Source organism: Callithrix jacchus, chromosome 16 (genome assembly GCF_049354715.1).
Source record: "Callithrix jacchus isolate 240 chromosome 16, calJac240_pri, whole genome shotgun sequence".
In the NCBI taxonomy this organism is placed as follows: Eukaryota; Metazoa; Chordata; class Mammalia; order Primates; family Cebidae; genus Callithrix; species Callithrix jacchus.
The window spans coordinates 46800361-46814100 of record NC_133517.1 but is presented as its reverse complement, the minus strand read 5'-3'; the positions used below and the strand labels follow the sequence as shown (position 1 = coordinate 46814100).

General features: G+C 42.9%; 1 protein-coding gene across 2 annotated transcripts in view; it reads right to left on the bottom strand.

Annotated features, from left to right (window-relative positions):
• MRPS28 (mitochondrial ribosomal protein S28) overlaps positions 1-13740 on the bottom strand; it is a 240982-nt gene that overhangs the window by 55279 nt on the left and 171963 nt on the right. The gene's annotated exons all lie outside the window — the stretch shown is intronic.

Below are 13740 nucleotides of genomic sequence, written 5' to 3'. Positions count from 1 at the left end.
TCCTCGACCACCCATTCCACTGGTTGCCCCCACTGCAGCCACAACAATTAGGCCAGCAGTTCTAGAAGGGTGGTCTGCCCACCCAAAATGGGGTGGAGATGAGGGGCGAGAGCCAGATCCTTTCAGAGTCTGCAAATAGAAAGAGTGCTATGCATGCAAAAGAAAAAAATGTAAATGACTTTAAACATTTTAGATTAATATCTTCTAAGAGTTAAAAAAATAACATCTGAGAAATAGAACCAAATGATATAAAATAACAACAAAAAGAAATGTCTAAAATGCAAAAAAGTCCCCTTTAAAATTAAAAAAATATGATGTTATTTAGCTTGACTCAGCCATTCCACAATGCAAACATATATCAAAACCATCATGTTGTATACCATAAATATATATTTTTTCATTTCCCAAGTTAAAAAATTTAAAAGTTTAAAATGTGAAATTAAAAACTGTGTGGAAAGTTTAGACATTAAAGCTATAGAAATATTCCAGGATAACACAAAAATGAAAAGGCAGGGAGTGGGGAGAGAAGACAATTACAGATCAACCCATGAGGTGCAATCTGTGAAAATTTAAGTTCTAGAATAAGAGAACTTCAGAGGAGAAAAAAGAAAATAATCAAAGAAAGAATTCAACAAAATGTATCTGAGTTTCTGGTTGAGAAAGGCCTCTAAGTGCCAGCACAATTAATGAAAATAAAACCACATGAAGACATACCATCATTAAATTTTAGGCTGAGGACAAAGATTTCACAAATGGCAATTCAGAGAAACAGTTCTTGTAATAACGATTACAGATCAGAATGACTTCAGACTTCCCAATAGCAACAGGGCAACTGACCCAAAACAGTAAATGGAGTGATGACCTCTAAATCCCAAAAGAAAATTGTTTCTCACCTAGAACTGCATACCTTGTCAAAATAACAAGAAAATATTAAATAGAATAAGGTGTCCTTTAAAAAAACACACGTATTATGAACTGAATGTTTGTGTCCCCCTGAAATTCATATGTTGAAGTCCTAACCCCCCCACCCCCTGCCACAGTGTGGCTATATTTGGAGACCAGGGCCTCTAAGGAAGAGTTAAGTTTAGATGAAGTCACAAGGGCAGGGCCCTGATGTAATAGGATTTGTGGTCTTACGAGAAGAGATTGAGTTGGGCGTGGTGTGTCACACTTGTAGTCCCAGCTACCTAGGGAGGCTGAGGCAGGAGGATCACTTGAGCCCAGGAGTTTGAGGTTGCAGTGAGCTGTGATTGTGCCAGTGCACTCCTGCCTAAGTGACAAAGCAAGACCCTGTCTCACAAAAAAAGGGTCGGGGGGTAGAGAATTTCTTCTGTCTCTATCTCTGTCTTTCCTCTGTCTCTCTCTCCCTTCCCAGGCACATGTTCCAAAGAAATGCCTTGTGAGGACATAGCAAGAAGGCTACTGTCTAGTGTCTAGAAGCCAGGAAGACAGTTTCCACCAGGAACTGAATCGGCTACTGCCTTATGGAATATTTAGCTTCCAGCACTGTGAGAAAATACATTTGTGTTGTTAAGCCACTCAGTCCGCAGTACTTTGTTATGGCAGCCCAAAGCTGAAGCGAACACACACACCACCAAAATTTACCTCCCACTTACTCTTTCTCAAGAAGCTGCTAGAGTGTATTCTGGAGCAAAGCAAGAGAACAAAATGAAAGAGAGGAGATGGAAAACAGGAGGCTCAATATTGAGAGGCGATGGGAATCTGGGGGAAGAGAGATCTGAGACAGCCGCTGTGAACCAGTCACAGAGGGCACCAGCCCAGAGGGAGCAGGTCCAGCTCCAGGAGAAACTTCTTTAAGGTGATGGACTTGAGAGAATGAACATCTCAAGAGGCAATTATACAAAAGATGGAGATTCTGGGATTGAATTCCTAAATCTATGAAAAGAAAAAGAAACAAATCCATGCAACAGAGAAAAATAAAACACTTGTTAACCAGAGAAAACAATAAATTGTGTAGAAAAATTAATCATGGTTTTCTTAAATGGCTCTACTATGAATAGCATACATGCTCATTACTTATATTGCAATATTACCATTTTGAGAAGGTTAGCCATGGGGAAACAGAAAATTTATCTGGGTGGGGTGCAGTAAAGAGCATTAAATCCTCATCTTCCATAGGAGGAAGTTAAGATTCAATTCTTAAAACTGAAGGAAGAATCAAACTGTAGCTCTGCAATCAAGTTACCTAGAGATATGGAGGCAAACAGAAAAAGTCAGCTGAGAGAGGAGAGTGGCTCCATTTGGGGAAGGGGAACAGGGAAGGGAGATTGGAGGCTGTTGTTTTTCTGAGCAGACCTTGTGGAACTAGTTGACTTTTAAACTACAAGTATGTATAACTTTGGGAAAAAAAAGAAAAGCTTACAATGTGTACTTTCAAAACCAAATGTCCAAGCCTTTCAATCGTCCATTACAAGTTAATTTCATAATGCCTTGTTTTCTGCAGGGACACAAACTCCAGCCATTCCCCTGGGTCATTTTTGGCCTTTCATAATCTTTGGTTCCAGCCAGGGTTGTGCCTAGTAAAAGATAGCACATTGCAAAATGAGGATAAGGACAAGCACAAAGTATAGTCCAAAATTTTTTCCTGGCTGTATTTGAAAATGTCCAAATTGACTCAAAATAGAAATTATAGAAAAAGAGGAAGAAATAAATCTAAAGGTGCCAGTAATCATAATAAATTAGAATAGGTTACTAATTTTACACAGCAAAGGCAGAGATTCTCAGCTTGAGTTAAAACCAAACCAAACAAGCTGGGCGCGATGGCTCATGCCTGTAATCCTAGCATTTTGGGAGATTAAGGCGGGCAGATCACCTGAGGTCAGGAGTTCAAGACCAGCCTGGCCAACATGGTGAAACCCTGTCTCTACCAAAAATACAAAAATTAGCCAGGCATGATGGTGTGTGCCTTTAATCCCAACTACAAGAGAGGCTGAGGCAGGAGAATTGCCTGAACCCTGGAATTGGAGGTTGCAGTGAGCCAAGATCATTCCACTACACAATAGCCTGGGCGACAGAGCGAGTTTCCGTCTCGAAAAATAAAAATAAAAAAAACAATCAATCAAACAACTGTAATAGCACCACCACCACCCCAAACACACACACGACATTCACACTAAAGTTTCCTCTGTCAGGGTTACTGCTGAGGACCCCCTCTGGAGCAACTTTCTGTCCTCCCTTGAGCTCAGTGTTGGTGTAGCTTCCTCTGCAAAGGCATTCCTAAGCTGCCTGGCTGAATTAGTTGCCCTCCTCTGTATTCCCAAAACCCTCTGTGTTTATGTCCATATCCACAGCCACTGCTTTGACCACAGTCACCTCTACTAGGGGTCTGTCCAAGAGCTCCCTTCAGGGAGTCACCATGTGTGCCTCTCACACATAACTTGCAATGCAGGATGCCCAGCCCCGTGGCCGCAGCAGACAGGACCATGCAAAGAGATTCAATCTATCGGTAGCATCTATGTGGGCAGGAATAATAACTTTGCCTAAAAGAGATGAGTTGACTACATGAGACTATAGTATCCTCTCATCTGGACCATCATATTGGACACTTGGTATCAGGGGTAGAAGCTAAAAGACACAAGAGAGAAGACAGTGTTCAGATCTCCCAAGGCAGTCAGGGAAGCCACAGGTAATCAACCAGAATGAGTAAGTTAGAGCCATGCCATAGAGAAGGTACTCTGGTAGAGTGAGATTAGGAAGAGGAAGTGGAAAAAGCTGAGAGGAGCTGAGTCACCACAACAGGTGTGGCTGAGGGAAGAGTAGTTATTAAAACTGCCTGGGCCAGACGCTCAGGCCTGAAATTCCAACATTTTTCGAGGCTGAGGTGGGTGGATCACCTGAGGCCAGGAGTTTGAGTTTGAGACCAGCATGGCCAACATTGTGAAATCCTGTGTCTACTAAAAATACAAAAATCAGCCGTGTATGGTGGTGCACGCTACACACAGCTACTAAGGAGGCTGAGACAGGAGAATTGATTGAATCTGGGAGGTTGAGCTTGCAGTGAGCCAAGATCGTGCCACGGCACTCCAGCCTGGTTAAAATAGAACTGCCTGGAACCCTACACCTCTTTTTCATTTTGACATGGCATTTCAACTTGCCCAGAGCCTGTCAAGAACACTGATTCTGGTTCCATGTGATTCCTGTTGCCTTTATATGAGGTATTTGAGTGGCATTCTGCTCCTTGCTACCCAGAAAAACCTAAAGAACCCACTTCTCCTATCATTTAATAATCTGCATTTCATTCTCTGTTTGTGCCTCCCCTTCTAGAGAGAAAGCTCCCGGAGGGCACTCCTTTCTCTTATCATTCTGTATGCCTAGTACCAGGCACAGTGCCTGGGTCATTGAGGGGGGTTTCACTTGCTGTTTGAGTAGAAGGATGCACGGTTAATCAAAAGTCTTACAAGCCCATGCCCATGCTGTGGGTCTCACACAGAAACTTTCCAAAGAGCATAAATTGACTTCTGTTACCTCTTCAAAACCAAATGCTAACAGATAAAGGAAAAACACTTCCTGGTGTTTATGGCCTCCAAATTACCAGCTAAATAGGCAAAAGGTTTAGGAAGCTGATATCTGTGCAGAGATCTACATCTCCCTGCTCAGCTGTGCACCTCTGCACCTAATTAAGGGTTAAAGAAGTGTTGTGTGGGTTTGTATAGAAATCAAAAGTACATGCAATTCTTCTGAAGGCTTGCTGATTACTCTTAGCGCATTGTGTTTTAATTTTGATCTCTGGAAAATATCAGGAACAAGGAAAGAACTTCCCACCCCCACCCCACCAGCCCCTGGCTCCATAGGAAAAACAGTATTGAAATAATACAAACATCTTGGATTGACTCTTTTTTAAAAATAAGAAACTCGCCTCACCCTCCCAACAGGCCCGATGTCTGCACAGTTTGTCCGCCAAAAGAGTGGGATTTGGCAGCACTTCTTGTAAACTTCAACCACAGGAGGCCTCTGATTGAATTGAAATTGTTTCCTCCGGTCAGATTTTGTTGGTGGTACACCCCCTCAGGATGTGAATTCATCATGTTTGCTGTGGGGTGAGACTAGCGTGGTGGTTGGGGCATGTGAGGGTGAATGTGCATGTGTTTGAGTTTGAGCAAGCACACATGAGCGCCTGTGTGTACACACGTGTACACACATTCATTTATTCCCTAGCGGCCCTAATCAGGGCAGGGACACTATCCAAAAGAATCCTGGAAGGTTATATTCATTCTTGTTCTATCTGGATTCTTTTTATTTTTATTTTTTGCCTTATTATTTTACTTTCTTTTGAGGCAAATATATATAGCATATTCTGCTACAGGAAATTGGATGTTTACATCACATTTAGTGAAAATATGGATTTATTTATTTTTATTTTTCAAATGTCAATATTAAGTTCAGGGTTACAAGCACAGGTTTGTTACATAGGGAAACTTGTGTCGTGGGGGTTTGTTGTACAGATTATTTCATTGCCCAAGTATGAAGCCTAGTATCCATTAGATATTTTTCCTGATTCTTTCTCTCCTCCAACCCTCCATCCTCTGACAGACCCTAGTGTGTGTTGTTCCCTTCTTTCTGTCCATGTGTTCTCATCATTTAGCTCCTATTTATTTATTTATTTATTTTCGTGATAGAGTTTTTGCTCTTGTTGCCCAGGCTGGAGTGCAATGGTGAGATCTCTGCTCACCTCAACCCCCGCCTCCCGGATTCCAGCGATTCTCCTCCCTCAGCCTCCTGAGTAGCTGGGATTACAGACATACACCACCACGCCCGGCTAATTTTGTACTTATATTAGAGACAGGGGTTTCTCCATGTTGGTCAGGCTGGTCTCAAACTCCCGACCTCAGGTGATCTCCCGGTCTCAGCCTCCCAAAGTGCTAGGATTACAGGTGTGAGTCACTGTGCCCGGCTTTAGCAGCCATTTATAAAGGAGAACATGCAGTATTTGGTTTTCTGTTTCTGTGTTGGTTTGCTGTTATCCTCAATATTTTTTTAAGTGATAAGAATTTAATCCCCAAAAGCAAGGCAAGAACACTGGAAATGCAAAAGGCAAAACTGGCATTTTTGACTTGGTTAATGACTTGGGATTTTCCACAAGTCATTAACCTGGTCTCCTTTGACAGAACACATATTTCAAAACCTTTGAGGGGTCAGAAATATTCAGAGGGACAAGGGCCATATCCTCTGTGTTTATGGAAAAGGAGGAGTGGGGAAGGGGAGCAGATTAGGGTTGTGATGAAATTCCACCATAGCCAGGAGCTTTGTAATACCAGGCTCACTCCTGTAATCCCAATGCTTTGGGAGGCTGAGGCACGAAAGATCACTTGAGGCCAGGAGTTCGAGACCAGCCTGAGTAACATAGTGAGACCCCTGCCCCCCACCATCTCTACAAAAAGTTATTTGTTAAAAAATTACCTGGATGTGTTGGCACATGCATGTATTCCTAGCTACACTGGAAGCTGGGTCAGGAGGATCGCTTGAGCCTAGGAGTCAGAGGCTGCAGTGAGCTATGATTGTGCCACTGCATTCCAGCCCGGACAACAGAGCAATATCCCGTCTTTAAAAATGAAAAACCAGACCTGGACCAGTATCTCTGCTTGCTTTTCTTCAAGGGCTACCCTACCCTTCAGTTTCCTCCTGGGGAAACTGAAGCCCCATGAGGAGGTAGGAGGTAGAAGGTAGAGGCAGGGGCAGGGGGCGGTTTCTTCTTTCTGGTCTCTAGATCTAGGACTTGACCTTCTACATTGAAAAATATGCCAACCTAGGGGTATCCTCACGGTGTTCCCAACCAGGGCTTCTCACAAGTGTTCCCCAGGGTTAGAGCAGCATGCCAGAAAGTAATCAAAGCCAAGGATTAAATGTGGAATATCTTCCAGTGCATCAGTTTTAGTCAATGGTGTGTAAAGCATTATTTTTATATTAAAACAAACATACCTATATTATAAAATATAAGGTCTATATACTTTTTTTTAATAAAACATAGAACTATAAAGAAATCTCCTGCCTGCAGGGCACTGCTTTAAGCCATATACATGACAACCCTGGAAGGCACAATCTCTCTCTTCTCTGCCACTAGAAAAGTGCTACCACATCCCACCCAGGACCATGGAGCGTGTTTTTCTCTTCCTATTTATAGAATTTTGTGGGTGAAAAAAACATGAGAGAACATCTTAACATCTGCTGTCACTTTACACACGAGAAAACAGAAGCCTGAGCAGCGGAGGCCTTGCTCACCTTGTCAATCCACGTAGATGTGTGTGATCTGGGCTTAGAGGATTTAAGTTTCTGAGAAAACTCGCAGGAATAGAGGGGCCGCAAATACTCACACTGCACCTCGGACATGCAGAGAAAATGTGTTTATTGTTTCCTCTGCACTTGATTTGATTTGGCCCCAGTGGCTAGGAAGTGAGAAAACAATAACTAAATCTCTGTCTTAGCTTTAATTCAGTGCAATACACTTAACCAGTTCACTAGGTTAGTCTCTCCTTTTTGCTTCTCCTCCCTCAGTCCTGCCCAAAAGGCTGGCTTGTGTACTCAACGGCCCCCTGACCTGGTGGAGGCAGGGTGACCGGGCCCCAGGACTGGCCGGCTGTTCTCTGGACCAGCTGCACAGTGGCTGTTCCAAGGTCCGCCGGGGAATCATTGGCTTGAGTGGTTCCTGAGCATTCAGCTGGTGTCCGTTGCTAATATCCTGCAGCTGATAAACTTGCAGTCTATTCTTTCTCAGCCAGTCAGGGCGCAGGGACCCTTCCCGGCTGAATCTGCCTCCCTTTGGCTTTTGTTGGCCACTGACTCCTCCAGGTTTCTGCCCCATTTTCCACTTGGCTTCCCAGTCCTACACAGTTATTGCTATAAGACCTCCTCACCCCAGCTGGGCCTAGAGGCTCACGCCTTCCAGCAGTTTGGGAGGCCGAGGTGAGCAGATCACAAGGTCAGGAGTTCAAGACCAGCCTGGTCAATATGGTGAAACCACATCTCTTCTAAAAATGCGAAAAAAAAAAAAAAGCCGGGTATAGTGGTGGGCACCTGTAGTCTCAGCTACTCAGAGACTGAGGCAGGAGAATCGTTTGAACCCAGGAGGCAGAGGTTGCAGTGAGCTGAGATAATGCCACTGCACTCCAGCCTGGGCGAGATTCCATCTCAAAAAAAAAATTAAAAAGACCCCCTCACCCTCCCACAGTAGGCCCCTTGGAGACTCACTGACGCCCGAGGGCAGCTCCAGGTGGACTCTCTCTCCATCTAACCACACTGCCTCACTGACTGAACTATGCTTAATGGTGGTACTGAGCCCCAGCAAAGTGAGTTGTTTCCAAGTCCCAGATGAGAAGCGGGGAAAGAGACCCCAGATCTTGGTGGTCCCCAACTTTATCTTATATATCCCTCGAAGACTGAAACATACAGAGGAGAGAAAGGAAGACCCATCTTCACTCTTTTTCTATTCCCTTCCTCCCTCTCCCCTTCTCCTCCCCAAAACTGGCGCAAAGAGGCAACTTTTCTCTGAATTTAACACTTTGATCTTTTGAAGAGTCATTTAAACTATGAACCAATCTTCATAATCTGATGGGAAAAGCGGGCTCTCCAGGAACTAATGAAGAGCCAAAGGAACCTTAAACAATCCTCCTTTATTCTTGGTTTTAAAGCCTATTTGTTTGTTTGGACAGACAGACTCTCATTCTGCTGCCCAGACTAGAGTGCAGTGGCATGATTTCAGCTCACTGCAACCTCTGCCTCCTGGGTTCAAGTGATTCTCGTGCCTCAGCCTCCGAAATAGCTGGGATTGCAGGTGCCTGCCACCACGCCCAGCTATTTATATTTCTTGTATTTTTAATAGAGATAGGGTTTCGTCCTGTTGGCCAGGCTGGTCTCAAACTCCTGACCTCAGGTGATCCACCCATCTCGGCCTCCCAAAGTGCTGGGATTACAGGCATGAGCCACCGCACCCAGTCAAGCTCAATGTGAAGGGCTCTCCCTGTCTGCCCTTTTCACTTGATTCCTTAGGGTTGGGAAGCTATCAGATCGTAGGAGATGCAACGAAGGGAATTCAAAAGCATTAGCTGAGTGTTCATAAAAGACATTATTCCTGCTACATAGATATGTTTATTATAGAGTTGAATGACCAAAGTGTAAATGATCTCTATAAATATATAATCCAAAAGCTTTTGTTTTAAAATGCTTCCCAATAACCATTATAGCCCAGTATTTTCGAGAACAACTTTTTCCTGCCTCTCTCTGCGCCGTACTGTGTCATCTTAATAGAAGACTGGAGTATTTGGTAATTTCTCCTTCCACCTTAATGGAAGAAGAGTCTTGGAAGTAAGTGACAGCTCTTGATCTCAGAAAGAAAGGGGATGAAGATGTCCCCAAGTATCACCCCATCATTTGAAATTTAGAGAAGGTTGTCCTATGAGTAGCTTGATGGACCTGACCCACCTACAACAGTGCCCCAGTGGGCGGCAGGGCCTCTGATGGAGCAGGTGAGTGTCTGGGAACCTTAGAATGTAATAAGTAGTCTAATGGGTTTGTCAGGACACTACAGTGGCACAGAAGAGCAGCCCTTAGCCCTGCTGTGTAGCTTCATTTTTTTCAAAATAGAATAATATTTTGCAGCCAACAAAATCATGGGACAAAGTTGGTAAATGTTCTAAAAACAGAAATTGAATGATTGAATCACATCACAGAACTACTGTTCCATCTTCGATTTAAAAAAAACACACACAATAATTTGGTTTCAATTTTTGTCATTGTTGTTTGCTTTTTTGAGACAGGGTCTCTCTCTGTCCCCCGGGCTGGAGTGCAGTGGCAATGATCACAGCCCACTGCAACCTCAAACTCCTGAGCTCAAGGGATTCTCCCACCTCAGCCTCCTGAGCAGCTAGGACTACCAGCGCGCACAACCACAACCACACCCAGCTAACTTTTTAAATTTCTAGTAGAGATGAGGTCTTGCTGTGTTGCTCAGGCTAGTCTTGCACTCCTGGCCTCCAGCAATTCTCATGCTTGGCCTCCCAAAGTGCAAGTGGTGGAATTACAGGTGTGGGCCACCACACCCAGCCAAGGCACAATGATTTGATAGGGCTGTTTTTTTTTTTTTTTAAATTATACTTTAAGTACTGGGATTCATGTGCAGAATGTGCAGGCTTGTTACGTAAGTACATGTACCATGGTGGTTTGCTGCACCCATCAATCTGTACATTAGATATTTTTGCTAATGCTATCCCTTCCCTAGCCCCCCATCACCTGACAGGCCCAGTGTGTGATGTTCCCCTCCCTATGTCCATGTGTTCTCATTATTCAACTCCCACTTATGAGTGAGAACATGCAGTGTTTGGTATTCTGTTCCTGTGTTAGTTTGCTGAGAATGATGGTTTCCAGCTTCGTCTATGTCCTTGCAAAGGACATAAACTCATCCTTTTTTATGGCTGCATAGTATTCCATGGTATATATGTGCCACATTTTCTTTAACCAGTCTATCATTGATGAGCATTTGGGCTGGTTCCAAGTCTTTGCTATTGTGAATAGTGCTGCAGTAAACATACATGTGCATGTGTGTGTGCATGTGTCCTTATAGTAGAATGATTTATAATCCTTTCAGTATATACCCAGTGCTGGGTCAAATGATATTTCTGGTTCTAGATCCTTGAGGAATCGCCACAGTCTTCCACAATGGTTGAACTAATTTACACTCCCACCAACAGTGTAAAAGCTTTCCTATTTCTCCACATCCTTGCCAGCATCTGTTGTTTCCTGGCTTTTTAATGATCTTCATTCTAACTGCTGAGAGATATTATCTCATTGTGGTTTTGATTTGCATTTCTCTAATGACCAGCAATGATGAGCTTTTTTTCATATGTTTGTTGGCCACATATATGTCTTGAGAAGTGTCTGTTCATATCATTCATCCACTTTTTGATGAGTTGTTTTGTTCTTAAATTTGTTTAAGTTCTTTGTAGATTCTGGATATTACTTACCCCTTTGTCAGATGGGTAGATTGCAAAAATTTTCTCCCATTCTGTAGGTTGCCTGTTCACTCTGATGATGGTTTCTTTTACTGTGCAGAAGCTCTTTAGTAATTAGATCCCATTTGCCAATTTTGGCTTTTGTTGCCAATGCTTTTGGTGTTTTTGTCATGAAGTGTTTGCCTATGACTACGTCCTGAATGGTATTGCCTAGAGTTTCTTCTAGGGTTAGATAGGGACTTTTATAAAGCAAGGACACTACTGCCATCATTTTAAATGTCAGTCACCCAGGATTCAAGATTTCATAGAGTTTAACCAGGACATTCCACAACAGAACTTTGGTCACAAACCCCTCATTCCAGGATTTAGAATCATTTAACATTGTCTCAGGTGTGGTTTGAAAGAAGTCACCTGTTAGCCCTCCCCTCCTGTGCACAGAACAGATGGGAGCATTCTTGATTCTTAATTCCATCTCCTATGCCCCACAAACTCCAGCCTTCCTCCAGGACAAAGAGCGGGGAATCACTTTTTACAAGGGAGAGCTAGGGCAGCTTTCCTATGATCATTTTTTTTTGATTAGAGGAGGTTTGGCCAAGTGAATCTCAAACTTATATTTTTCATCCCATTTGTTAGGTTTTCAAGAGACCTTTTAGGCCTAGCATCTGAAACTTGTCACTCAAGGGATATGAACCTGTTTTATTGCAACATCCCACTTTTTTCTTTTTTTTGCATTCCAGACTCATGCTTATTTATCCACTTTTATTTAATTTTGAACTAATTGTAATCAAAGACTGTTCCAATTACACAGCTAAACTTTCTCTTAGATCCATAGAAATTTTATGTACAAAACAGAGAAAGAAAAAAATTTAACCTGCATGTCAGTTTCCTAAAACAACATATTATAAAAGGGAGATCAATTAAGAGGTTATTAAGAGAAGATCTTCTTGTATAAATGTTTTAATTTGTTATCATTAGTTTATGTATCATTCTTTCAGTGTTCGTTTCTTGTCTTGTTTTAATGTCTATTTTATGGAAAGTTGAACAGTTAAATGCATCTTTCAAAGACTAAAGTTACTCTGAAATGTTTACGTTATTGTAAATGGATTTTGGTACTTTAATATGAACTCTGTGCTTCTGAATAGTCGGTGGTACTATTAAGATATTGTGCGGTTTTAGTTTGCTTACATTCAAGTGGTTATTCTTGCTCAAAATTTCAGATAAAGACATAAATGATAGTGGAAAATTGAGAGCAAAACACAAAACATCTTCATGTAGATTTTATTGTTATTGCTAAGCAGAAAACCTGGAGAGCAGGATTTTTTTTTTTTTTTTTTGACAGTCTTGCTCTGTCACCCAGACTAAACTGTATTGTCTGCAGCCTCGACCTCCCACTTCACGGAGGGCTCAAGCGATCCTCCCACCCCAGCCTTCTGAGCAGCTGGGATTACAGGTGTGTAATACCATGCTTGGCTAATTTTTGTATTTTTTTGTACAGATGGGATTTTGCCATGTTGCCCTGGCTTCAACCTCCCAAAGTGCTGGGATTACAGGCATGAACCACCATGCCTGGCCTGTGATTTTTTTTTAAGTGCAATCCTACATGAATCTTCTGACTAAATTTCAAAATGTCTCAAAACTTTGCAAGTGACCATAAAACTCAGGTGGCACCAGCACACGTTCCATCATGAATTACATAGGGTGACTACAACTGAACCAAAATGATACAAAGCATGACTCTCATCATGACAAAAAAATTTAAATGGAAAAATTGCACTAATAATTTATTTCCAAATATTGCTGCTAGACTGTAATAACACCATCCCATCTTCCTTTTCTTTTTTCCTCTTGGACCAACGCCCATAAACAAATGGGTACTGGGTTTTTCTGTGTGTGTATTTTCATGTGGGCACCAATGGATATTGGTGGGATAAAGCAGTAGTCAGTGCAGGCACAAAACTCAAAGAGAACCAGGACAAGCAGAGGTAGCAGAGGCCCCTCTCTGCCAAATCCTGTCAATAATGTATGGGCTGTCAGCGGTTCTTCACTGAGCAAGCCCCTCTCTCTCCTTGGGTAGGCTCCTTTCCCAGTGGACAGTCAGGCCAGCTGTCTAGGCAGCAGGAATAGCCCTCCTTTCCCAAGCCCAGACCTGTGGGAAAATCTTCACTGGCCAGTAATTGATTCCACCCTGCCAGCTCCATTACTCTAGGCTACAGTCACACTGGCAGCAAGCTGGGGAAGGGAGCCTGCTGAGGGCTGAGGGGTGGGAGCAAAGGCCCTGGAGGAGGGCGGGGGGCTGCAATTAACACTAATCTGAAAATTGGCCTCTGACAGCAAAGCCCAGCACCTGAGAGCTAATTACTTGTGTCAGACTGATGTGCACTTCATATGGAAAGGTTATTTATCAGAGACCAGGGTTTTCTCTTCCCTCCCCTCTTTTTTTTCTGTTTGTCTTGCTGAAAACAGTGGGGAATTGTTCCTGGTTGCTTAGATCCTGGAAACCCTGAAAGTTCTCATACTTCACTTAACTGAAAGGCTCCTAAAGAACCTGTCTAAGATCTGATGCATGAGGTTTGTGCTGCTCACCTGTGCTGGAGACCAGAGAAAAATGCAGGTGTCCAAGAGAGTGGGCCTCATTTCCTTTTGTAAATAGAACCAAAGTGATGGAGACACATGCAACTCAAATAATCAGTGTAGAGATTGAGCCGAGATTGCCCCACTGCACTCCAGCAGCCTGGGAGACTCAGCAAGACTCTGTCTCAAAAAAAAAAAAAAAGATAAAAAC